The 24,446-nt window shown below is 47.2% G+C and overlaps 1 non-coding gene across 1 annotated transcript; it reads right to left on the bottom strand.

Moving 5' to 3' along the window:
* Positions 1-23,687: 23,687 nt before the first annotated feature.
* LOC149352044 (U1 spliceosomal RNA) lies at positions 23,688-23,848 on the bottom strand. The gene has a single exon (XR_016291954.1). It is a non-coding gene; the product is annotated as a U1 spliceosomal RNA (small nuclear RNA).
* Between the last annotated feature and the right edge of the window lie 598 nt (positions 23,849-24,446).

Raw genomic sequence — 24,446 nt, 5'->3', positions numbered from 1 at the left:
TGTTATGCCGTCATATATGAGGTTGGTAGGTTTTTAGCTGTAAGCTAAAAAAAAAAAATGCAGGCGACGGACATCAACGTCCGCATGGGATGCACCGCCATGCGTTTAAGCCATCTGCGCAGCACGATCAGCAGATCATTATCTAACGCTTTGTGCATGTCATCGTCTTTATAGGCACCGGTAAAAACCTAATTCGGTGCGCTTTAACAATGGGTCTTCAAAGTTATTTGTAAAATGTTCCAAAAGAACACACCCTCCCAGCAAACCAGGAAGAGATGTTGAACCGTCTCTGGTTTGAGGCGCATACATAGGTACAATAAGCGATTTGTTTTCGGATAAAACACGATTTTACCCGATTCTTGCACCCAGGTTTGCAAAAAAATGTGGTGAAGCCCGATTTCTGCTCGAAAATGCGCCTTCTAGGGAACTTATGTTTTCTAGTGCTCAGAGCTGAAGACACCATACAAAAAGTTAGTTTGCTTTTTGATGAAGAGTTTGAAACAAAAAAAAAACGAAGACTGGGGCTGATGTGGATTCGACGACAACAGCGACAACAGCAGCACGCGGAGACGCAGCCGGACAACTTTTGATAAGAACAGTGGTGTAAGGAAGGCTAGCTCACGGTATAAGCTATATACCAGGCGTTTCAGGGAAGGTGATCACTAATTTTTAAAAGTAGGGTTTTTTATGTAAAGAGAAGCTTATTGTGGCATAGTAATATGCCAGTGCTGGCGGGCGTCAAACAGCAGGCGAATCATGTTAACTAGCAAAGTGAAGAACTAAATTCTAATGGTTAACTTTTTAACAGTGTTGTCGGTAACACGTTACAAGTAACGGCGTTACCGGTAACGCGTTACTTTTTTCGGTAACTTAGTAACGTGCTCGTTACCATTTCGGAACTGTAACGGGTAACGTACTTCCGTTAACCTTTTTCGGTAACGTAACGTGTCACGTTACTAGTTACTTTTTATTTCAATAGTCTCCCTCCGCCTCTTTTTCAAAAAAAAAAAAACGCCGAAAATGATACTGCAAATAAACAAAATCTACTGGTGCTCTCGACGACCCTTGTTGCGGCTCGCATGCATGCCAGAAAACACCTGCCCTTCACGACGCGCTCAACTAAAAAAAAAAAAAGCACGAACACGCATTCACACGCTTGTCTTCACCCCCAAACCACTCACACACACAACTCTCTAAAGAGTGGACGCATGCCGAGCCACCAATGGACCATTTGCAGAAATCTGGAAGTCAGTTTCTCCGTAAGCTTGTTTTCTAACCAAAAGGTCTTGTTCCCGGGCGACACTTTCGCATTCTTTGTGGAAGCAGTTCCCTCTTCTGAGCAAACTTAGGAATGTCGCCAGTTTACTTCAAGATGGCCCCTAGAGAGCCTTCGAAAGAGTACAATGGTACAGCACAGAAAAGGGGATTGCAGTCAACCAGCTGTTTCTATCTGCAACTGCGGCTACGTTTCTGGTTATTGAGTTCCTAAGCGAGCGAAGCTGAGCTTGAACACCTTGACGTAAACACTCGCATTTTAGCGATAATTATGCAGGTTCAAGTAAAAAAAAAAATTATGTCCGCAAATATATTTTGTCCGGAACTATGACATTTAAGCATTTCTTTATTGCTACACAATTTCCGCGTAATTTCGTAAGCAGAAGCACACCAGAATTACTGCAAATTTGTTGAGTTCAGCTATGTTTTCTTTGTGAAGTTGGAATTATATAAAATATGAGCTTTATAAAATTTATATCTTGAGTTCTTACAGCGAAGACGCACTGATTAAAATTTATGGCCATGGAGTAACGGCATAGTAACGTGCGATACTTTTTTTCGGTAACGGTAACGCGTTACCTTTTTTGTAGGTAACGTAGGGTGGTAACGTGTTCTTTTTTTTTAGTGTAAAGAGTAACGTATTTAGTTACTTTTTTTCGGTAACGCTACAACACTGCTTTTTAACTAATTACCGATAGGCACCATTGCAATTAGACACGTGTAGCCGGCCGTTAGTAACAGCCATATCAGTTTTTAAAAATTCGAAAACGCGATTACCCTCACCGCTGTGGCTCAACAAATTTGGGCCATTTCTCGCGCCATTCGAAAATGGCGCGTATGCGGGGAGTGCAAAGCGACGTCCATCAAATCGAACCCGACCGCAGCGGCCGCGTTTCGATGCAAGCGAAACGCAAAGGCGTCCGTGTGCTGTGCGATGTCGAAATTATTCGAGAACCCTCCACTACGGCACCACTTTCACTCCCTCCTACCTCCATTTGCTCACGACGCGGTTGAGGTGTCCACCGAGAAGTGAGTAAGTTACCGCGTCTTTCATTTCCTGACATCATCATCGTCAGCCTGACTACGCCCACTGCAGGGCAAAGGCCTCTCCCATGTCTCTCCAATTGACCCTGTCCTTTGCCAGCTGCGGCCACAGTATTGCTGCTAACTTTTCAATCCCATTCGCCAACCTAACTTTCTGCCGCCCCCTGCTACGCTTGCCTTCTGTTGGAATCCACTCCGTTGCCCTTAAGGACGAGCGGTTATCTTGCCTTTCTTATAACCAATCATCAAATCACGACACTCCGTGTCGTACGTGCCACGTGACATTATCTGCCCCACTAACGCTTGCGTTGCTCCTCGCTGCATGCCGGATGGATGGATGGAATATAGGAGTGTCCCCTTTAAAACGGGATGGTGGCAATTGCCACCATGCTCGGCTTTTTCCCCTTTATTTTTACTTAACTGTGTTGTAAATTGTCATTCAAAAGTTCGCCATTTTCTATACGGTTTCCTATACTTCTAACCTTATGTCACCTCTCTGCTTTTCAGCCACCAATCTTCCAATCGCTTTTTGCTAACTTCCAACGCAGATTTATTTACATGACCATTGCTATCTCTAAACCCTAGGGCCTCAGGAAGAGTGAATGTGCCTACATCGACATCCGGATGGATACCATCACATTTGAGTATGAGGCGTTCAATTGTTTCTTCATATCTACCACACACAGCACAGGTGGCATCATCTTCGTAAATTTTTTTTGTAGCTGCGCGTTCTAAGACATCCTGACTTAGCTTCAAAGAGTAGGGCACTGCCTCGTGAGTTATCATAGAACAATTTCTTCCTGCTCTGGCTTTTCCAGTATCAAGCTCTACACTATGATTATTTTTCATTGAATTAATCCAACTTTTAACTTCCGTGTTTTTAACCTGTCGTTTAATGCTCTTTCTTTCTCCGTCCTCATGTCCGGCATACTTACTTGTTAGTTTCCTAGTTCTTTTCCGCCACTCTGAGTCAACTTCGCTGCTCCAGCGCCCTCTAGAGCAGTTGCAGGCCCGCTAGAGCAGCTGTCGCTGGTCTAGTGGGTTCGTGCTGGTCAGATCGGTCTCAAGAAGAAGGGCTCTCAGTCCATGGCCCCGTTTGCCACCGCTATCTTTTCGGCACGCTCGATGAGCCGACGTAGTCGTGATCAACTAACCCGAGAGATTATAGAAGCACAGAACATAGCATCACTGGGTAGCACTTGTGTAAGCTCACCGTCTATTTAATTGCCAAAAAAAGAACTTGCCTTCATCAGGGTATCAACGTAATCGTGCACTTATCTTCTTGGTTCTGTTGGTCTCGGCAGCTATACTGTGTAATCTCGCACGTGCAGTTTACTGCCGTGTCATAAAAGCGTTCGAGAACTGTTCATAACTAGACATATTCCCAAGAGGAAGGGGTGGGGATGGTCATGGGTGGGACGCCGCCGGGTAGTGTTGTGCAGGCCCAAACGAAATTATACAGTATAGGTCGGTGTTCTTGACAGCTCGGGCGTTTCCGACAACATATCTAACGAGTCCAAATCAAGGCGTACATTGACTACAATATGTCCATCTATATGCCACGGCAACTTTTGTAAGTGACAGGGCTCTTTTTTTTTCTAAGAGGAAATATCGGTCTCACGAACTCAAACATAAAGAAAGTAAAGTTAGAAAGTCGATGTTTCCGCCCTCAGGGCACTGCAAAAGTGTGTGAGATGGCGATGGCGGGCTAGTTACACAAACACTGGACAACTTGCTCTCGGTTGGAAATGAAGTATAGAAACAGCTAGTGGCCGCCGCGGTGGCTCAGCGGTTATGGTGCTCGGCTGCTGACCCGAAAGACGCGGGTTCAATCCCGGCCGCGGCGGCTGGAATTTCTTTGGAGGAGAAATTCTAGAGGCCCGTGTACTGTGCGATGTCAGTGCACGTTAAAGAACCCCAGGTGGTCGAAATTTCCGGAGCCCTCCACTACGGCGTCTCTCATAGCCTTAGTCACTTCGGGACGTTAAACCCCATAAACCAACCAACCAAACAGCTAGTGGCTTCCTAGCCGAGCTAGAAGGCGGGCTAAACAATGCAAGCATTCAGGATAATCTGTACGTCCTGCTGTCTTACTTTCAGCACAGGATGGAAGAGCGGAAAAGCGGAAAGAAAATCCGCGATAACCATGCAGATTCGCCGCACGTGAAAATGTTAAATACGATGTGTGAAATGCTTCTTCGTGGCCAAAGCAGTTCTAGACAAGTTTATGGCCTTGTGCAGGGCCATTCATTGAGAGAACAGATACGGATCCGCTTTGTTTTGTAAAGCAGTTCACAGAATCAGTCATGGGCCTGAATGAGCTTTTCATTCCGAAATGTTCGCGCTTCGTCTAAGACATCTTCGTGTAAGACACTGAAATTGAATAATTGCCTAGGATACTTTCTGTCGACTGACTTTGCCATGTAGAACCATCGTTACCATAAAGCACTAGGCTTAGTGGTTCAGCGAGCACTATCACAAAATCCTAAAAATCGGACGTTTGAAATAGAGTGAAAATCTTTCGAGGAACACACACTCAGTCGCGGCTGACGGCAGTCACTAAAAAATCATGCTAATTGACCAGATAACAAACTATTGTTTATTATTTAACTTTTTAACAAACAAAGTCTGGGGGTTAGTGTCAATAGCGAGTTCGTAGCCACGGACAAAGCCCTGTCATATTAATTAAAAAACTAAAACAAAAATTGGTTCTCTAAAGTCCTGAAGCGCGAAGAAATCCAGTGCTTTTTTCTGCACAAAACCGAAATTGAGCGCATGATGCGCACAGGCAGCTCAGCATCCCCGTGCAAACACATAGTTCGTTAGTGACATGTTGCTGTATACCTTCGGCGCCAAATTCGTACTTCTTACTTTATTGCACCTCGGCACTCACTCCCTTTTGCCTCGTCTCTTTAGGGTTACCTATTTGGCGATCGCTATCCCCTCCCTTACATCAAGCGACAAGCAAAATAAATTTCATGGCGTGGTACAATAGCGCAGGCAGTTCGAATTTGGCGCTGTGCTCGCTGCAACGTGTCACCAGCGAACGTTACGCTTGCACTGGGCTTCCGGCACTTCTCATGCGTTCAGTTTCGTTTTTGGGTGAAAAAATGCACCGAATTTCTTCGAGCAGCGAAAAACGACTTTTTATATTACTGCCCGACAAAACGCTCAATATGGCAATATGGCACAGGCTGGCACCTACCCCAGCTTAGCAGAGTACCACGCAGTTTGCCCAGAAAGATAGGATAGGTTAAGCCGGCAATGCGAAAAGGTCTCGAACCTCTACCACGCAGTCTGGGCATGTAGCAAGACAAACTCATATATTGACGAAAAAATCAGGAGCCTCGAGTAGAAGCCTAAACAGCTCGGACCCCTCGACATTGCCTCAGCCTGGTGAAGAGGGCCTGGGGGGCAGCAACCGTCCTTGTACCCCCGGCCAGACATGGGAAGTCCCCCCTAAACTGAAGAGATTAAGCGAATGTTTCTATCTGTCCCCCTCCTCTCTCTCTCCGTTTCAAAAACTGAAATGGCATCGTGGTTACGAGCTCGCCATCGGCACTTACCACCAGACTTTATTATTAAAAGTCAATCAGTAAGTTTTAGCTAGTGAGCTAGATAATTACCATGATTTTTTTGTACCTGATGCCACGTATTCACAGTTGACATGCATCAATTTTAAATGCCTAACATTAGGATCTCGTGCGCACAAGACAAACTTAAAAGCAGCGAAACATAATTTGCGCAAGGCAGTGAGAATGTATTACCATTACGCAATAAAAAATTAGAGCACTGTCCTAATGCAACCAAACAAGAAAGCAAGCACGCACAATAAGGACCACACACACACACACACACACACACACACACACACACACACACACACACACACACACACACACACACACACACACACACACACGCACACACACACACACACACACACACACGCGCGCACGCACACACACACACACACGCACACGCACACACACACACACACACACGCACACACACAGACACACACACACACCACACACACACACGCACGCACACACGCACGCACACAGACACACACACACACACCACACACAAACAAGCAAGCAAGCACGCACGCACGCACGCCCGCACGCATATATATACTTATATATCATAATCATCATCATCAGCCTGACTACGCCCACTGCAGGGTAAAGGCCTCTCTCTCCCATGTCTCTCCAATTAACCCTGTCCTGCGCCAGCCGCGGCCACCATATTCCCGCAAATTTCTTAATCTCATCCGCCGACCTAATTTTCTGCCGCCCCCTGCTACGTTTGCCTTCTCTTGGAATCCACTCCGTTACCCTTAAATCTTGCCTTCGCATTACACGCCCAGCCCAAGCCCACTTCTTCCTCTTGATTTCAACTAGGATATCATTAACGCGCGTTTGTTCTCTCACCCACTCCGCCCGCTTCCGATCTCTTAACGTTACACCTATCATTTTTCTTCCCATAGCTCGCTGCGTTGTCCTTAACTTAAGCTGAACCCTCCTTGTTAGCCTCCACGTTTCTGCCCCATAGGTGAGTACCGGTAAGATACACCTATTGTATACTTTTCTCTTGAGGGATATTGGTAAACTGCCATTCATGATCTGAGATAACCTGCCATATGCGCTCCACCCCATTCTTATTCTTCTAGTTATTTCCCTCTCGTGATCTGGATCAGCTGTCACTACCTGCCCTAAATAGACATATTCTCCTACTACTTCCAGCACCTGGCTACCAACTGCGAACTTCTGTTCCCTTTCTAGGCTGTTGAACATTGCTTTGGTTTTCTGCATGTTAATTTTTAGCCCCACCGTTCTGCTCTGCCTGTTAAATTCATTGATACTTCTATATATATATATATATATATATATATATATATGAGAGAAGCCAACAGCCACAGAAACCAAGGGACAGAGGGGATTTTTAATTTATTTATTTTGTGCTGTTGTTCGATTTAGAATATTACTGAATATGTTATCGCTTAAAGCTGATATGACGTTCTACGTCACATCAGCGGTAACTCAGGACGTGCTGCGTCCGCCGCTTAAGAACGTGGGTGGCGCTGATGAACACTCTCAACGTTAGGTTATTTGTAAACATAAATACCCGCGAAAGCAGAAGATTTGACAGCCGTCGCCGTAGCTCAGCGCGGTAGAGCACCGGACGCGTAATTCGGAGGTCGTGGGTTCGGATCCCACCGGCGGCATGTGGTTGTTTTTTCTTCTGCTTTCCTAATCAATTAGCTTTAAGCGATAACATATTCAGTAATATTCTAAATCGAACAAAAGCACAAAATAAATAAATAAATTCAAAATTCCCTCTGTCCCTTGGTTTCTGTGGCTGCTGGCTTCTCTCATATTTATAACGAGCCCCTCATTACCCTTCCCTTGTTTGCTATATATATATATATATATATATATATATATATATATATATATATATATATATATATATATATTAAAAAATCCCCTGTGCTCCTTGGTTTCTGTCGCTGTTGGCTTCTCTCATATTTATAATGAGCCCCTCATTCCCCTTCCCTTGTTTGCTTAATTGCTTAGCGAGGGCCTTGGTTCTGGCAGCCTTGATGCCATAGGAAGCATAATAGGGTTCTCACACAGCTTCCACCCTCGCCGTTCGATGGCGTTCTACGTCACACCAGCGGTAACTCAGGACGTTCCACGTCCGCCGCTTACAAACGTGGGTGGCGCTGATGAACTCTCTCAAGGTTAGGTTATTTGTAAACATAAATACACCCGAAAGCAGAAGGTTTGACAGCCGTCGCCGTAGCTCAGAGGTAGAGCACCGTACGCGTAATTCGGAGGTCGTGGGTTCGGATCCCACCGGCGGCATGTGGTTGTTTTTCTTCTGCTTTTCTAATCAATTAGCTTTAAGCGATAACATATTCAGTAATATTCTAAATCGAACAAAAGCACAAAATAAATAAATTAATTAAAAATCCCCTCTGTCCCTTGGTTTCTGTGGCTGCTGGCTTCTCTCATATTTATAACGAGCCCCTCATTACCCTTCCCTTGTTTGCTATATATATATATAACCACAACATGTGGTTGTTTTTTCTTCTGCTTTTCTAATCAATTAGCTTTAAGCGACAGTAATATTCTTACTTGATCAACTCCACAAAAAAATAAATATATTAAAAAATCCCCTGTGCTCCTAGGTTTCTGTGGCTGTTGGCTTCTCTCGTATATATATGTATTGAATCACCCCCTCGCCTAACTTTCTGAATGATCTCAAGTCAGCCCAACAAGATCAGTTCCGAGTAAGTATCGTGTTTGCCATTAATGTGAAGTTTTCTTCTGCGGTTCGCGCATTCTTCTATATTCATTACTGACATCATACTCCGTGTCAGGCAACACCAAGTGTGGCGTGGTAAAAATGAATACTTATAGATGACTACCCCAATATTTTGTCGTAGGTATATAGAACCCTAGATTGCCTAACGTACCCACTTTTCTGCTTGATGTGTTTTGGAAAGGACCTACTGCGTTACTCTGCGACACTTGTTCTTTCAAAAGTACACAAAGCCTCTTAAACATATGAAAATTTCAACATTCGAAAAACCAAGGTTTATGATCAGTTCTTTAGTCATGACAGCCAGTTCTTTATGATTTTGGGGGGTTTAACGTCCCAAAGAGACTCAGGCGACGAGGGACGCCGTAGTGAAGGGCTCTGGAAATTTCGACTAGCTGGGGTTCTTTAACGTGCACTGACATCGCACACTACATGGGCCTTAGCGTCTTTCGGGTCAGCAGCTGAGCGCCATAACCACTGAGCCAACGCGGCGGCTGCCAGTTCTGTATTCACGCTTTAGACACCCTTTCAATTATTTTGGAAGTATATAGTTTCATCGTGCTGTAACACATAACAATCAAGCCAAGTTAGAAGACATGTTGCTATAGCAAAGTTTATTCAGAAAATGTGGCGAGGTTCCGCTGGTGCAGTACAATCAACAACTAGACGGATGATCGGTACATTCAGGGCCGGCTTCGGTCGTTGCCCTCCACTTGGCTCGTGTCGTTGTTTCCGCGGCCAGAGCTTCTGCCAAAGACTAAACTACCGCCGAGTCCCATGCTCAAGTCCAGACCCCCTCCAAGGTGTCCGCTGATGTTGCCCAACGGTGACGCTGTGTGCGCGAGCACAGCCAAGGTGCACAGGAGCAGCTGCAGAGGAAGACATCTCTGGCGTCAGCTGCCATTCGCGGAACGGAACAGCACACTTGCACAGCTGCACGCGTGTCTGAGCTGCAGACGACGCCGGCTATGTCCTTACAGAGACTGATGTTCAGTTTATTTTGGACCTGAATAGACATATTTATGATTCTAAAGAATCTATACGTATGCTCGCTATACCTATCGAGTACGCTCACTAAAGAGTCTATGCAGCCTTTAAGGAAATCTATCTTTAACATACCCCTCTGTAGCGCTCAAAACAGATTACACAGGAATTGCAATGCATGACTCATTAAGATCTTGTAACATGTTTCTGGCCGAAGAATTGCACTCACTTTAGACAGGTACAAGTGCAGCAAAAAGTGAAAGGGCGGGTTTTGCAAGTGTGATGGATGCAGCACCATATACTTCAGCAAAAAACTTCGCATACGCATCAAAGTTAATTAGTTCTGCAGGCTATCACAATAAATTTAGAGCCGACTGGTATTAATGGAAATAATGAGCCGTTTAGAAGATATTTCATTGCTGCACTTGAATGCGCAACTGACGGTAAGTCATAATTAAACGGCCATCCAAAAATGCTATTACCAAGACGCAAGAAGGGCTTAATCACGCTGTAAACTGACTAATGTAATAAGGGATTAATTACTCATTGACATCCACCCAAGCGCAGCCATGCGCCTATAAATGAAAGCTTTACAGCTTTCTCAGAAACTTCGCAGTTAAAGAAAACTTCGTCTTGGTCCGGGGTTCGAACCCGGGACCACCGTTTCACCGGAGCAGTCGCTCTACCAACTGAGCCAACCGGGACTTCTTTTTTTCTTTCTTTCATGGTATTTATTTACATGGTTTTGTACAGAAAGGCTAACCGAGACGGCAAGCTTAAGGTACGGCGAGAGCGAATTGATCAATAACTCGAAGTGCGAACAGTGTTCGTGAAATGTTTAGGGGAATCCCCAAGGTGGAGTAGATTTGTCTGACTAATGCACAGCGCCCGTGTGTTCCTTCGGTCCACGTGTTCTTTCGTTCATTAAACTCGTGATCAGTATAACAGTTGGTATCAAAACACTGAATTTGTCTTCGCTGCGCCTTACGAATATTTTATGTTGTGTAAACAAGAAGCTGGAAAGATTATTGGAAAAATATTTTAGAACGAGGCCTTCGTTTATTCGGGTGGTTTGAAGCGAGTACTATTTCTTTTTCTAAACCTTCATTCAAACACTTGAACTTTAGGTATGCCTTCCAAGATTTTATCCGGAGTCTGAAGTCTTAACTCTGCGTAAGTACAGGTGAGAGGGAACATGGAAGCGCTACCGCCGACAGCCGTCCCTGCTTACTGGGCATGCGCCTTTGCTGCCAATTCTCGCCGCCTCTCGGCGACGGCGGTCCGCGAAGAGCGGCGGCCATGCGCTCCCGTGTTCCCTCTCATATTGCCTCTACCTGCACTTACTACGGCCAGATACACGCAGTACAAGAACGAAACACACTAAGCTGAGAACAGATTTCACAACGACATATTCAGGTACTCCTTTTTCCCACAAGCAGTCCGTGAGTGTAACAGCGGCGCTGTTAACTGCGCATCACTCGAAGCTTTCATCGCCAACATATTAAGCAATGCTTTGTAAGTAAGACCGGGACTCAGGCGCGCTGTGTTATTCCTCTTTTTTATCCCCCCTTTCTTTGTTCACGATGACATCTTGATTTATTAATGTTTCTTTTTTTTTCTCCCTTGATTCTTTGTTCCCCTTGATATTTGTCAGTAGTTACTGTGCCTTCGTTCTTGCTCCATGAATATGCAACTTCTATAGATTTCCGTTATAATTTCTCTTTTTTTGTTTTTTTTTAGTGCTAAATCTTCTAACACGTCACTTACTCCTCCTTGTTGTCATCTTTTAGAGTTTGTATAATGAATATGCAGTGCATATGTTCACCTTCGTTCAATTCATATTGCTTATGTCCGCACTTATTTGAACATCGTTTTAATGTACCGTATTTTCCGGTGTATAAGACGCGGCTTTTTTTCGAAAATTTTGCTGGTGCGTCCTATACAAGGGTGCGTCTTATATGCGAATTTTTCATCTTTTTTTGCGCGTTCATCGATTACTCCAGTTCATGCTCAAGCTTTTTTCACCTAAAAAATATCACTACCAATAACGCGGTTGTAACACGGTTAATACTTCAATACCGGGACCGCCGTGCGCGACATTCTAGGTGATCTATATTATGAAACGGCGGGGATGACGACTTCCGGGATCACAAACGCGCGGCTGTTTCGGAGGCCCCAAGCAAAAGTAATGAGAAGCGCCAAAAGATGGTGACAATCGCGCTTCTCGCCATTGTCAAGACAAGCCGGCGTTCTTTTTTAGTCACCCTTTGCAACTTTTTTTTGCTCCGTGTACGTAGTGCATGTTTCAGCCGAGTTGCTTCCAGAAATGGGTGAACCTTTTGATAGCGCATCTGAAGATGAAGACTTCGAAGGTTTCAAGTAGAATAAAATGTTATGGACATATGGGGAGCTGTATCGTTTTTCCGTTCTTTTTTGCTAGAACGTGGACGAGTATGGCATGAGTGTTGCCTTTTTCGATCACTTAGCGTTGCTTAAGAATTGCTCACAGGTACGGTGCATTTCGCGATAGTCGCGCAAGCGTATTTAATTAAGCCTCACTGGCCTAACTGGGTAAACTGGGGTGCGTCTTATACACGGGTGCGTCTTATATACGAACTTTTCCAGTGACAGCTTGCATATATGGCAAGTGCGTCTTATACAAGGGTGCGTCTTATACACCGGAAAATACGGTATGTCGTGTTCCTTTCGTGCAAAGCCTCAAATGTGAGGCTTGCAGTATGTTAAAATAAATAAATTAATGAATGAATAAATAAATAAATAAATAAAAGCGTGTGCAGTCTAGTCATTTGGTACACGCTTGAAATTCGCAAGAAGACGGAGTTGAGACGTGACGTCAAAGCAGCACTAGAACTTCACTTATTGCTCTGTGGTGTAGAGCATACCCAGCAATCCTGGAGAACCGCGTTTTTTCAACGGAAAGTTGATTATAAGTGCAATTATTTCGCATAGTGTAAGATTGCCCTATAACAATCAATATATCTGCAGATCCCCGTCGGGACGCTCTTAAGTTTATTGTCAAAAACGCCTTTTGACTGCTCGGTGCGCGTTCGGGACAAACATAAAAAGCAAGATTTTGCTTTGCATGCATCGACAGATTAGTCCATTCCCATCGATATGTTCATAACAAGAAAGTGAAATTCGAAAGACTGAAATATCGCACCTTTGTGTTCACTACTGTACGTCGACTCTGGTGGTTCAAGCAGGGTATCACGTGAAAATGTGCAGTGGCGCGTAACACCCCGCATGCATTTTGTTTGGTTATTGCACTTGGCATCAGTGTGGCCTTTCTGGGCAATATTTTTCTTCGAGCTTTTGTTCTACAATTTTCTACATACACGACTTCAAGGAGTATTTTTATTATTAAAAAGTCAGCTGCTATATCACTTTTCTCGAGTAGTTTAGGTTTCGTTTCTCGACGCAAAGTTAACCGCGATGTTACGAATAAGATCCCTGACTGCTTTGAGAACGCGGTAAATACGAAGGGTATATTTTAAAATGCCTCTTTTTTTCGAAGACAAAAATCCTCAAAACTTTCGCGAAATGCCCTTAAACTGGCCTATAGATTGTGAACTTGAAATTTTCAAAGCAAATGCATGATGCGTGAAATCGCCTTTAACGTCCCTTTAATAAGTGATTCACACGAGTGCTGACGATCACTTGAACGCCTTTGCCGCCGAACAGGTTTAGCAATAAGGGCGTTCAATTTATCATCTGTGCTCTTCAGTGACACTTCTTACCGCCTCGTGTCTGCTCTGGTATTCGTAGTAATTTGTTTTTTTTTTTCGCTGAATACCTTCGTTTTTCCAAAGCAGAGCTTATGTCGCGCGCATGTGACTTTCGTTTTCATCAATTCGTCGAAAAGGTTCGCAAGTCGAAACTGAGCAAATATCGACGTCTTTCCTCTCACAGTTCAACACGTTGACAGCGACCTTGCAGAGATGGATGAAGCTGCCTCGTTAATGTAACACAAGTCTTACAGCCTCTCTTATTGAGAAAGACTTATTCTAATTCTTGTAATGCATCGAAAAATTTCAAAAAATGCACAATGTGAAATGCAGTAACTGTCTCAATTCTCGGTTAACGCCTCAACCGCGCCGTGAGGGGAGAGATGGAGGAGGGGGTGGAAAAGGATTATAGGGAAAGGCACAATAGCGGAGGGCTTTAATTTAGACCACCTAGGGATCTTTAACGTGTGGTAGCACAGCACTAATACCCTGTCCCAACACACACACACACACACACGCATGCACGCACGCACACACGCACACGCACGCACATACACGCACGCACGCACACACATACACACGCACGCACGCACACGCATGCACGCACACCCACGCGTGCACATGCACGCTCACACAAGCACACGCACGCACACTCACGCACATACGCACATACACGCACGCACACGACTCGCGCACACAAACGCCCACGCGTGCACATGCACGCTCACACAAGCACACGCACACACACACACGTACACACGCCGCCGCGGTGGCTCAGTGGCTATGGTGCTCGGCTGCTGACCCAAAAGACGCGGGTTCGATTCCGGCCGCGGCGGCTAGAATTTCTTTGGAGGAGAAATTCTAGAGGCCCGTGTACTGTGCGATGTCAGTGCACGTTAAAGAACCCCAGGTGGTCGAAATTTCCGGAGCCCTCCACTACGGCGTCCCTCATAGCCTTAGTAGCTTTGGGACGTTAAACCCCACAAAACCACAAAACCAAACACACGTACACACACTCACGCACATACGCACACGCACGCTCGCACACACGCACGCACACATGCACGCACACACATGCGCACACGCACGCACACACGCACGCACGCACACGCGCACAACACACACACACACACACGCACACATGCACGCTCACACAAGCGCACGCACACACACTCACACACACACACGCACGCACACATACACACACACGCGCGCGCACACGCATGCACGCACACACGCACGCACACATACACGCACACACATACACACGCGCACACACGCACTCACACGCGTGCACATGCACGCTCACACAAGCACACGCACACACACACAAACTCACGCACATACGCACGCACACACGCGCGCGCACGCGCAGCAGGTACCTCAAGGAACCGGTTCGCGGATCGCACAATGCTAGTCGCTCTATTACCGCCGTTGGAGAAAAGTGCGACTTGGAAAGAGGACCTGTACGATGTCAGTGCACGTTAAAGAACCCCAAGTGGTCGATATTTCCGGAGCCCTTCACTACGGCGTCTCTCACTGTCTGAGTCGCTTTGGGACGTTAAACCCCATAAACCATAAACCAAACCAAACTGGATCTCGATCGTAGCGGCGTTCTCTCAGGCTCGCTTTCCTGCGGTGCAACAGTTACAAAAGGTAGCATTTTTGCGTGGAGCAGTTTATAAACGCAGCGTCACAAAAGAGAAGTCCAGGCCGTACAGAATATTTGGCAAATAATTTGGCTGAAAGGCCGTCCCGCGTGAATGGCTGGGAAAGGCAATTTTCTGTTTTACTCCGACGTGTTTCTTCGTCAGTGCGTGCGTACGTGCGAGTCTCGCATTTAGAGGCACCCTCACAATGGTATCACCTAACCGCTTACCGCAGCGACACATTTATGGCGGGTTCGATCCCGGCCGCTTCGGTCGAATTTCGATGGAGGCGAAATGCTAGAGGCCCGTGTGCTGTGCGATTTCAGTGCACGTTAAACACTGCCAGGTGATCGAAATTATCCGGAGCCCTCCACTACGGCGCCCCTCGTAGCCTGAGCCGATTTGGGAAGTTAAACCGCATAAAACCAAGCCATTTTATTGGGCCGCTACATTATCACCGCGTTGTCCTTGCACTATACTGATACGTTTCACATCCTTTCTATCGCATTGCATGCCAGCAATACAGCAAAGACCAGTACGCGGGCGGAGGTAGAAATAATTGATTTTTCAAAAAGAGAAAAGAAAAATGAATAATTTTTACGCAGACACCTTTGACTGAGTCTTTTGTTTCTCTAGCCTCTCCAGTTTGGAATTATCGGGGCATGAAGAGTGCTTGATCATATAGGACCATTAAAACTCCAAAACTAATTTTACTCTATTTCTGTGATAACGTGCTAACATGCGGATATGGCCATTCTGTGTAGCTTGTTGCTGCCACGTACCCAAAGATCACCGGGTGTGTTATCGTGTGTGATAATGTGACGTTCGACGCCCTTTCCCACTCGACTATATATGTAACCTGCTCTTCTCTGCTGTTTTTCAATAAACGTTTGCCTCCGGCTGTGATGCGTGCTATGCGAACATTACAGTGGCGACGAGGCACGGTCTAACCGTGCGGGGAGAGGACAGACGTTGTTGGCGAAATGGCTTTCGGTAGTCGCGTCGGCGAGTTTAATCTAAATGGCAATTCTTCGTGGGAAGAATACGTGGAGCGCATCGAGTTGTGCTGCGCAGCGAACGAGCTGACGAGTGACGTCGACAAGAGGGTAGCTTTACTGAGCTGTTGTGGAGAGGCTGCGTACTCCCTGATAGCAACCCTCGTGAAACCTCAACGACCGCCAAGTGTCGAGTACCAAGTCATCGTCGACGCCGTGAAGGACCACGTCAATCCGAAGCCTTAACAGTTGTACTCAAGGTACGTTTTTTCGAAGCGAGACCAGCAGTACGATGAATCTGTAGCTGACTATGTAACATCCTTACGTAGGCTAGCTGAGAATTGCGGCTTTAGCGACAAACAGCTGCCCTTGGGTGTAGTGCTGCGTGACCGCCTGGTATTCGGAATGAGGGATAGTGTTCAGCAACGGCTGCCGACAGAAAAAAACTTGACTTTCAAGAGTGCTTACGAGCTCGCAGTGACCGCGGAAATAGCCGCTAAAGAGCAACGCGTAATGAGCCAGCATAAACAGGAAGCTGTAGACGTGACAGCAAAAGTGAGCACGCCCTCTAAAAACGAACAGGCGGAAAAGAACCGCGTCGGAGCGTCGAGTAAAGTTCGGGATGAAAGGTGTTCCCGATGCGGCGGCAAGCACGAAGCGTATCGCTGCAAGTTCAAGAACGCGACGTGTTTCAGCTTCTCTAAAAAGGGGCATCTAGCCAAGGCACGTCGCAGAAAGGAAGTGCGAGTGCAGCATCAGCTGGATGCTGAATCCACGCCGGCGCAGACTGAGTACGACGCTTTACTCTCCATCAGTCAGGTAACGAACTGTCCCAAATTTATTGTCACCGTCAGCATTGGTGGTCAGAACGTACAGATGGAAGTAGAGTTCGGAGTAGCTAGGTCAATCATCAGCCGCGAAGAATATCAAAAACTGCAAATTGCTAAAAGTATCGACCTGGAAGAATCAGATGCGCAACTCATCACATGGACGAAAAAAGGCCTTGAAATTGTGGGAAAAGCCATGGTTCCCGTAGAATTCAAAGGGCGAAGTTGCGAGCTGCCGCTACTGGTAGGGAGAAATGACGGCAGCACACTTCTAGGCCGTGACTGGTTCAAGGCGTTGAACATAGAGCTTACGGGTCTTCACGCCGTGAGCAACAGGCAAGAAACTATCCTTTCAAGGTATGCAGAAATTTTTAGCAAGTCATTTCCAGGCGCTACACTGCCGCCGATGATTCACATTGAGCTCAAGCAGGACGCTCAGCCAAGGTTTCTGAAATGTCGAAGCATTCCGTTCGCGCTCAAGGACGATGTCATAGCTGAGTTGGACAGATTGGAGAGGCAAGGAATTCTGCAAGCAACGCAGTATTCAGAATGGGCTACACCTATCATCATCGTTCGGAAAAAGAATGGATCGCTCAGAATCTGCGGTGGCTACCGAAGCACAGGCAACCAACCGTTGAGGAGCAACTACTATCCTTCGCCTACGAGCCAAGAATTATTCGCAAAGTTCGGCAAAGGCCGCGTTTTTTCGAAGCTGAACTTGACGCGGGCGTACCAACAATTGGTAGTTGATGACGCCACAGCGCAGGTTCTGACGATAAACACAAAGGGTTGTACCATGTGCGACGTTTGCCATACGGCGTGTCGGTAGCTCCCGGGCTGTTCCAACGCGTAATGGATACAGTTCTCGCAGGTCTACCGCAAGTAGCTGTGTACCTGGACGACATTCTGGTGGCCAGCGAAACAAAAGAAGAGCACAGCCGAGTGCTCGCCGAGGTCTGCGAACGAATTGCAAGAACGGGACTGCGAGTCCAGTCAGAAAAGTGCGAATTTTTAAAAGAAAGCCTGGAATTCTTAGGCCACAGGATCGACTCGCGTGGTATCTACCCATCGAAAGCTAAGGTAGAAGCGATTCATCAAGTGCCTGTACCAAAAACCAAGAAAGAGCTGCAAGCATTTCTTGGTATGGCAAACTTTTATAATCGGTTCTTGAGAGGCCGCCCCGAGCTCGCAGAAGTTTTGTATCGTCTACTGGAAACTAACGTCGCGTGGTTGTGGCGTGAAGAACACCAGGAAGCGTTTGAAAGCCTGAAGCAGCTTCTAACGTCCGAGTCGCTGCTGGTGCATTTTGATCCTAGCGCGCCTTTAGTTCTGTCATGCGATGCTTCACCGGTGGGAGTAGGAGCAGTCCTAGCGCACCGGTGCGCTAGGACTGCTCCTATTCCCACCTTGGGGTCGCGGCCGCGACTCCAAGGACGAGAGACCCATCGCGTATGCGTCAAGAACGTTAACAAAGACCGAACGGAACTATGCCCAGATAAATCGAGTCTTTAGCCATCGTTTTTGGCGTTCGTCATTTTCATCAGTATTTTTGTGGAAGAAAGTCCTTCATTCTGACAGATCACAAACCGCTACTCGGCATATTTCTACAAGAGAAGCAAATTCTAGCTGTATTATCACCACTTCCCCACCATCACCACGTATGTTCCGTTGGACGTTAATGCTGTCGGCTTATGATTACGGCCTCGACTATCGGAAAACGCAGGATCATGCAAATGCTGACTGCTTAAGCAGATTACCCGCAAAGGAGACGCGAGGTGAAACCGAAGCTCCGGGCGATGGTCTTCTGCTAGAGGAAATGGAGTATCCCACAGTAACTGCACAACAGGTGGCATCCTCTACCAGGCAAGACCCTCAATTACTTCAAGTTAAGGCGTGGATTATCGACGGCTGGCCCAAGCACAATGTGCCATCAGAATATTCTGCCTACCATATGCGAGACGATATGAGCTATCCGTCGACCGCGACTGCGTCCTTTTGGGAAACCGAGTAGTGCTTCCGGAACGACTACGGAAACGAATTCTTGGCATGTTACATGCAAATAATCCTGGAATAACGGCTACGAAAGCTCTCGCGAGGTCCTATGTTTGGTGGCCAAGAATTGACGCGCAGATTGAAGATTTCGTCCGGCACTGCAAACCATGTCAAGAGATTAGGCAAAGTGGTCCGAAGACACCTACACATTTCTTGACGAAACCCGCAAGACACTGAGTCATGAAGAACAATATTTAAACGTGCTTGCGCGGCCCGTTAGGTTCCATCCCAAGCTCTAGCAGCTGCTTTCCTGCGCTTGTGCGCAGCGTGATTCATGGCCCGTAGTAAGTGTGCGCCATGGTTCATGAGGCCAGTTCCTACGTTTGAAAGACAAAAAAAAAAAACACACACACACACACAACGCGCTGTGGGTGACTCATTGACAGCTGATGGGCGCAATTTATCGTTAATGGTGGCATATCTATAGAACTCAGTGTCAGCCACGAATTCCTTCTCTAGCATCTTCAGAACGTTCGTCCAATCCGAAGTTTTGAAAGAATTTCAGTTGCCTTCTGTCCCGCCCCCTCCCCATCCTAACATGCAACAAAGAGACATTCCCAATCTTTTCAACAATTCTTGCTCGTTGAGTGCGACTAGAAAAATTTACTAGCTTATGTAGCCCAGCTACGTGAGAATAGATACCTAGTTAGCACAATGGTCTGCATTTACTTTCTTTGTTACATTGTTACCTTTCCAGCGAACTCCTTCCTCCTTCAAATCTATCTGTAGACCATGGTTAGTGGCTTCTCCGGATTTAGTTATTGCCCGTTCGGCCACCATGGTTCTTCTAAGGACAGATTTTCTGTGCAGGTGGCGAGGAATGAGAAAAAAATATATATACAAAGGTGGAGTCGTTTTTTCAGAAGGCGTTTGATGTGACAATGAGGAACAGAAAGCAAGACTCCCATCACCATATACATATATCAGCCCAGCATGAGCGAACCTATGCGCATCGAACCAGTAACCTCTATTTTTTGCAATTCAGCGCGGATTCCAGTATCAGCTTGTGCCGGGAATTTAGGGGCTTGGGTTCAGTTCCGACAAATTTGATGGTTCAGTTACAACTTTTTTCTGGTCGATACAGTGTTTCAGTACGCTATAAACAGATGAACGCCGTTGCAAGTGTAATGCCAAGCACAACTATTGATGCAGAAAACCTGCACTAATATTCCTGGCTTTGGCTTGCTGAAAAGGAGACTTACCGAAAGCTTTACCCAAGACATCAGAAGTTATGTGACAGAAAGAAGCCCTCGCTTGGGCTTCAGATGCTGTGGTACTTGCGTAGCGCGTACGAGTGAATATTTATCCACGACGGAACGGAAGTGAGAGTATCTGTACCGCCTCCGTATAGCACAGTCAGAGGTGCTGTCTGTGACCTGACTATGCATACGCGCAGTAACGTTCAGCCAGCTGCTGCCTTCATGCATGGGCCGAACCGAATTACAAATATAGACGGCAATCTATGGATTTAAAAGTATATTGTACTTCAACGCACATTGAGACATAGCGAGAAAAAATGAATCACCGTACTCGTCACAAACAGGATATCCGAGGCGGTAGAATGCGTCGTTCCGATTAAAATCCTTGTTCTCTTCGCCGAACTGAAAGGATGAAGTACCTATTTTCAGAGTATCTGCACGCGGTTCATTCGTTGCTTGCATAATATCTATTGTGGAGTTAGCGTTGAGTGCGGCTTCTCAAGTAAAACTGTGACTTGCGCTCACACACACGCGACGGAATTCGTGCAGTCGTTGATGAACCGAACGGCCGCTTAAAAGGAACATTGGGGAGTTTTTCGCCATTGCTACCTGCGGCGCTTTGAAACAGGGGAATATGAAAAAGCGAAAAAAAAAAAAAAACCGTCCGGCTTTAGAATTTTTATTTTCAGCTCCATTGATATGTTGAGCAAAACCTAAAAGAGAAAACTCCGCCTTTCAATGGCTCATCCTCACCGTCAAGAGTGGACCTGGGTGTAAAGTGTGCAATAGAATTTACCTCATTCTTTGACACAGTCACTGAACGGCGCAATGGTTTATTAGAATGCTTGCGCTGTTCTTCGTATCTAAACTGAAACCTGGTACGCATGTCATATTGGAACCGAGGCAAACAAGACCATGTCCCCAATGTGGACCTAACGCGGACATCGCACCCGTAAAGGTCAGACAAGCCTTTTCCCACATACATCGAGACACGACCCCGGGGACACGCACAGTACAAGATGCTTCGCAACCTGGATGACGTGTCTTTAGTAGAGCTGACCGGCCTGTTCGAGCACTGGAAGCACATAATTCCTCCGGCCTGCAAACATGCGCACATCAATCTCATTCCAAAGTCAGGCAAGACACTCAAAGCCGAACACCTCAGGCCTACCTCGCTAACGAGCTGCGTAGGCACTCTTTGAACACATCATGCTCCGCTTCCTGCAAACGCACCTCGAATCTGTGGGGTTCTTCGTCCGGAGTCTTCCGATCACACCGCTCGGCGCAGGACGTCCTGCTGCAGCTAAAAGAGACAGTACTCCACACGAGCAAACACATGGACAACACCCGGGTCATACTGGCGCTGGACGTACACAAGGCGTTTGACAACGGACATGACCACTTTCTTTTTAATTCTAAGACTTGCCGTGCGGCCTAAGAACAGGCTGACATAAGCTAAAGTAGGTCGTGGAGCCTATTCTCTTAAACCTTAGAAGGCTCCGGCACTTAGCTTTGTCCGTTAACCACAAAGAAAGGCGTTCCTCCCTCACAGCCTGCGTAAGTCAGTTTCCAGTAATCGTCTTCTTCTTGAGTCCTGCGTTCCTGGGCAAGTCCACAAAAGGTGGCGAAACACATGAGACATGTGCTGAGCTCTGCATCTTTCTGAGAGCCATATCAGTATGCCACCTATGGGGTAAGGGCCGCTCCAGCTCTCATCATTCTAAGGGATACCTCCTCCAATCTCGTCAAGTTATGAGGGAGGGGGTGAGTGCACGGGGGAATCAAAGCACATGTACTTCGCCTTATAGAGGACGACAAGATGAGAAGAGAGGAGCGAAGAACAAAAAGGAAGCTCCTCCGTCGGTTTCCTTCTCTGCTTTTAGAGCGATAGCTGTACCCTTATCATGACCCCCCTCCGGTGAGTTTCAGTGTGTGATCTCTGGCTCCGCACTTTGAAGACCCACACGTGTTTTCTAGTCACGTACGCTACGAGTGCAAGCTGCTGCGGAAAGGAGGAGTGGAAAGGGTAGTCGCGTACCCCGCGCCAACAGGGTGTTGGCCGCGGGCGCCGCAGAGGAGGAGGAAGTAGCGCTCGGCATCTCGGCAGATGCGCGCACCGTCGCGGACAAGAGCAGGATAGTTGCCGCACTGCGCATGCGCGCCGCCGAGGAGAGCTCCGGTCGATGTGCGCTCCGTCGCCGCGTTGCGGACAGGGTGTGTGCTGCGTACTCCCTCCATGACGTCACACACCTTACTGAGTGGAGCGAGAAAGCGTCTGCCGGCATCGCATGCGCAGGACATGAAAGTGGGTTCTGCATATAACGCCGGTGGACTTTGAAGCGTTCAAGAGAGAGAGAAAAACTTTATAAGGAATCCGGGGCACAACCCTAGGTCCCTGCACGATCCCACTGCACTCAAGTGTTTGTTCCTTAGGTCCATAACACTGGAATCCCGGCCGGAGGCTATGGTCTGCACGGCCGGGTTCTCCGAGCGCAGCAGGGTCTCCAAATCCTTGAGGTTCTCTAGGGGCCCCGCGGTGGAGGGTCCGCCGGGCAGACGAAGAGGATGTGGAGGGAAGAGCCGAAGGGTTCTGGTCAGGGTGCAGGCAGGGGTGGGGAAGGAGGGATGATAATGGTCAGGGGTGTTTAAGAGTGCCCTCCTCACACTACTTCTCCCTCTAGACACCTCCCCAGAGGCTGCAGAGGAAGCCGCCATTGCACTTGCTGTCACCCGCACGGAAGCCCGGTATATTTTAAGTGCCTCTAAAACTGCGATTTTAAATTTTGCTCGAGGCCGAGTCCATCTCCCTGCTTTTGACATACTGGACTCGCCCGATGCACCCCCACCCCTCCAAGTGGAGCTGATATGGGTGCCTGCGCACTCCGGGAATCCCGGAAACGAGGCCGTTAACCTTTTATCCCGAGGTTCTTAAAACCGGGCTCAGGTGGCCTCGGATCGGGGATTCACGAAGGAGCGCATGCACTCATTCAGTGAGCTGACGCAGGCATATACAGAGCCTCACGCAAGCTCTACCCCCCGCCCCACCCCTCCCTAGATAGCGAACACGCAACACTCTGGCGCAGACTTCAGACGCACACTCTCCCCTTACCCTAGCCCACTATCATCCCTCCTTCCCCACTCATGCTTGCGCCCTATGCCCAGAACCCTTCGCTTCTTCCCTCCACATCCTTTCCCTCTGCCCGGCGGACCCTCCCCCGCGGGACCTAGAGAACCTCAAGACCTGGGAGGACTGGGAGACCCTGCTGCGCTCGGAGGACCCGGCCGTGCAGGCCATCGCCACCGGCCGGGCTGCCAGCGTTACGAACCTTAGGAACATGCAGACGGAGAGTATGTGGAGGGAAGAGCCGAAAGGTTCTGGGCACAGGGTGTAGGCAGGAGGGGGGATGATAGTGGTCAGGGGTGAGCAAGAGTGTTCGATGCAACGCCCGCACGCATTGACGTTGCGAAGATGTATTCTTTATTCTCACATACGGGAAACGAAACAGCTAATTTCTAACAATAATAGTTCGCTGAATGGAAACTGTTTAAGTAGCTGAAGTCTGATTTTTGCATTTGAACAAGAAGGGGGCCGCGCGCACGCAGCCCCCACTACCAAAAATTACATGCCCCATCTGCCTCGATTGAAGCAGTGGCAGGCGTCAGCGTGGGCCCAGTGCAATGCCCACGCCTCTTCCCGGAGGCTCCTCCATCATGACCGAGGATGCCTCAGCACCAGGTAAGTATGCCGACCAGCTGCAATGCCCGGCAAGCCCATTAACTGCGACCACCATATCGTTGCCAGTGAGTTCTGTGTTATAAATAAATATTAAACCCGACAACAAAGAGTCTAAGCACCAATTTTAGGCTCTTTAGCTATTAAAAGTCATTTAACGTTGGAGCTTTAATTAATTCGCTGCTTGCGGAGTCTCAAACAGAAATTAAATCGTTTAAACGCACCTGAAAGACTTTATAATGTCTGCATTCTTCCAGCGACCATGGCGCCACCATTTCTGTCTTCTTCCTCCTTTATTTATATTTTTGCTCGGTTAAAAATGGAACGGTAATAAAAGAAGACAAAGCTGGCCCCTCTACTAATCGTACAGCCATCGCGAAAAGCGTCAGAGGCGGCTGCACCTTTTTCAGGATTGGAACTATTTAATTCTCATTGGTGTAGTTGACACGAGCGAAACGGAATCGGACAGATTTTTTGTTGGCATGCAGTAATCAGTAATTACAGGCTTTCCTCCATTCTTCGCTACATTGCTAAAATACGCATCCATTGCGCACGCCAAAAGCTGTCCAGCCGCACCCTGGCTGTGTGTTAGAAATTCTTTCATATTGA

The sequence above is a fragment of the Amblyomma mixtum genome, chromosome 3, assembly GCF_055824585.1.
Source record: "Amblyomma mixtum isolate Tamu chromosome 3, ASM5582458v1, whole genome shotgun sequence".
In the NCBI taxonomy this organism is placed as follows: domain Eukaryota; kingdom Metazoa; phylum Arthropoda; class Arachnida; order Ixodida; family Ixodidae; genus Amblyomma; species Amblyomma mixtum.
The sequence above is the reverse complement of the archived record's forward strand: the minus strand, read 5'-3'. Positions and strand labels throughout refer to the sequence as shown.